This window comes from Stegastes partitus, unplaced genomic scaffold, assembly GCF_000690725.1.
Source record: "Stegastes partitus isolate 25-593 unplaced genomic scaffold, Stegastes_partitus-1.0.2 Scaffold401, whole genome shotgun sequence".
Lineage (NCBI taxonomy): Eukaryota > Metazoa > Chordata > Actinopteri > Pomacentridae > Stegastes > Stegastes partitus.
In genome coordinates, this window is record NW_007578132.1 from 259,757 (window position 1) to 262,949 (window position 3,193).

The 3,193-nt window shown below is 41.9% G+C and overlaps 1 long non-coding RNA gene across 1 annotated transcript; it reads left to right on the top strand.

The window, feature by feature from the left end:
* Window positions 1–592: 592 nt before the first annotated feature.
* LOC103359862 (uncharacterized) lies at window positions 593–2,336 on the top strand. Its single transcript, XR_520331.1, has 3 exons — window positions 593–679; window positions 1,541–1,658; window positions 2,258–2,336. It is a non-coding gene; the product is annotated as an uncharacterized LOC103359862 (long non-coding RNA).
* Window positions 2,337–3,193: the final 857 nt, after the last annotated feature.

Sequence of the window (3,193 nt, forward strand, 5' to 3'; positions counted from 1 at the left end):
AATTAATGTGAATTTGACTTTTTCATTCACATTGCTGTCTACTGTCACATCAATGGTGAGAGGAGGCTATGCTTGTGTTCACAGAATGGAAGTTACACCCATGAAACCACTATTTAGCCTCATTACCACCATTTAGTCTCGTTACTGAATCAGAGATGCTTTTTTCAGATGTGTGTCACTAAAAAATAGAAAACAAATCTTTCTTTATCGCCCTTTTTTTTGCCTCCACTATTGACATCCCCACTGACACTGAACAACAACCCAAGTTTCTTCAGCCACTGCCATAGCTGTGGTGTATGGCATATGGAAAGGTGTATGGCATTCACAGAGGTTTTGTGCTTAGGCTACGAATAGTAACCTGCAAGTAAGCCCTTGATGGGCAAATGTAAAGTCGCCTTTGTCCTCACTGACTGGCTTATGCATGAAGAAATGTCGACATTCTTTTTCTCCTAGGGTCTGAAAAAGTGATGAAACTGTCCCTCCCTCTTTACCTTGGAGACAAAGGAGAGGAGGGGATAGGAGGAGAGGATGGACACCAGCCCTACAGGAAGCTGTCAATCACTGTTACCTTCCAGCTTCCCAGTATCACCATTCACCCTCCCGAAATTCTTCTCACCCCAGTACCTCTGGAAAGCAACACGGAAACCACTCTCACCTTGCTGGCTGTCGGTTATTCAAGGTTGGCTCACACACACACACACACACACACACACACGCACACACACACACACAAACATGTGCGTGCTCCAGGTCATTTAAAGTTTCATGGATCATGACATACGGACATTTAGGCTAGACTAAGCAATAGCAATGATAGATTTTTATTGAGTTTGCATTTTTCTAACTTGTGGCAATTTACCATCTGTGTTGTGCCATTGGAGCTGAATGGGTAGAAAGGAAACAAAGCCACACTCATAAACTGCCACACTAATGACTGACTGCATTATTTATTTCAGCGGGGTTTTTATCAATCAAGCCAGGATTCATTAACTGGCACGTCTGCGGTCGTGTTGGATTTTGGATTTCACATTGTAAGCCAACATGCTAATCCACGCTCCTCGGTGGTTTAACGCTGTTGTTCAGATTTCAGAGTGGACACAAATCTGGATGTGTTTTTACAGTTCTGGCAGCATTTTGTGTCCCGTATTCCCATGACTGAACTGAGAAGTGCAATGCATGTTTTAAGATCGTAATTCTTCTCACAAAAGCATACGCCAATCAGCCACAACATTAACACCACCTGTCCAGTATTATCAAGGTCCCAACCATGCCGGGGTGTAATAACACTCTAATGAATAACTGAACCAAAGATTTTCTTGTTATCATTTTACCTCAAAGGATTATTGCACCATCAAAAGAAGCTTTCTTCACAAGTTACATTAAACACTGCAATGAATGCAATAAATTAGAAATGTTTCTGTCTAGTTTTCTTGCTTATCATCCTAAGTTATACTAAAATAGTAGGATGAATCTGGATACTAAAACTTTAGATGTTAGATCTGTGTCATGTTCTCATATCTGCCTCTTTTTATGTTTGCAGTGGAATAAGGATATCAGCTCAAGTGGATGAGATAAAGCTGGAAGATGGGACAAAGATGCAGCCTGTGTGTGTCACCTTTCCAAAGGGTAACTCCATCCCTGCCCAGGACCATGACAAGGTACAGTTAACCCTATAAAGAAAAAGACACTCAAGGCCATCGCACCAAAAACGCTGTTACTTACTGTGACTGGCCAGCGTGAAGGATTTTTTTGGCATGTGATCAACATTCAGTATGAATGAACTTTGAGTTTCTGTCACACATTTAGTGCGTTACGCTGACATGTTTTACTTTAAAGGTGCATTTCACATGTGACATTCACTCTGTAGTTTCCCAGACGATGGTAAAGTGGATCCAGAGTAAGGCTAGACATACGTTAGGCGTCCATTGTGCCTATAACTGTACATGACTGTTTTACACTCACTCTCTATTTCTTCTTGCTGCTTAGAGTGTTTTCACACATTGTTCACATACCATCATGTCTGTATAAATTCCAGGTGCAGTGTGACGCTGATGTGACTGATGTGAAATTTTAGTTGTGACAGTAAAACCTACATTTTGGCAAATCTGTCCCTTAATCTTCCTAGTGATCAGAGGACAAAAAAGAGAATAAAATTACACATGTGACTGATTTACTCATGACATTTCAATTGAAATATCTTCATGATCTCTAAAATATTAGCCCTTTGTTTGTTCTATCTGCAATCTGCCACCAACAGGAAACCAACGGTGCTGCTCTGCCCTGCAGCGTGTCGTTCTGCTCCGCTGTCCCTCTGTCTCTTTGCACAACCATCACCTTTACTGACCACCTGCACAACAGGTAACCTTGTTCTCATTTGGGTCTAGTCAAGGATAAATTCAGATTTTCACTTTAGTTTCCATCAGTGAAGCTTTCCTCTCATTATAATCAGCAAACATATAAGCTCAGTCGAGAGCCTCTGTGCCATTTCTCTGTTTAAATACACAACATTGTACCTTACAGGCTAAAGCTTTTGCTTAACTCATGTTAAAATGCATTTGAGCTTGAACCAATCTACCACGTTAACTTTTTCCTGTCTTTCTCTTTGACTCGGCCTTTCTTCTGCAGGTTTAAGGCTAAGTTGTGTGTCATATGTGACAACTGTCTGTTGACAGTCTGGCCCTACATGGCTCTGCACCATTCTGAGCAACAGATAGTTCTCAGGGCAGGTACATGGGACACTGACAGAATTCATCTCCTGGCAAAAATGTTATGTATTTCATATATTCCCCCTCTCATCTGAGTACCATATGTGTCATTTAGGGGCCACAGCTGTTGAGGCGATCCTTCAGCGCTATCACACACCAAGCCCAGTCTCTGGCATGACTTCATCGTCATCTTCATTTGATCACAACAGCTCAACAAATAAGACTACAGGTCAGAAAATTAAATGTCCGTGTTGTGGGTGATGTATGTATTTTTGAATGACTGTATTTCCTCAGCATTATACATGTGTGCTGGCATGTACAGTCTGTGTATCTGCCTTTTTCAGACTCCATTTCAGGCAGTGACAGTATGAGCGGACAGGCCAGCAGCGACACAGATGTCTCTTCTAAAGGAGAAACCCCGACCAATCTCGGTGTCCCGGCATTCCCACCTTCCAACACAGATAAGGGACTATATTACCAGAACGTAT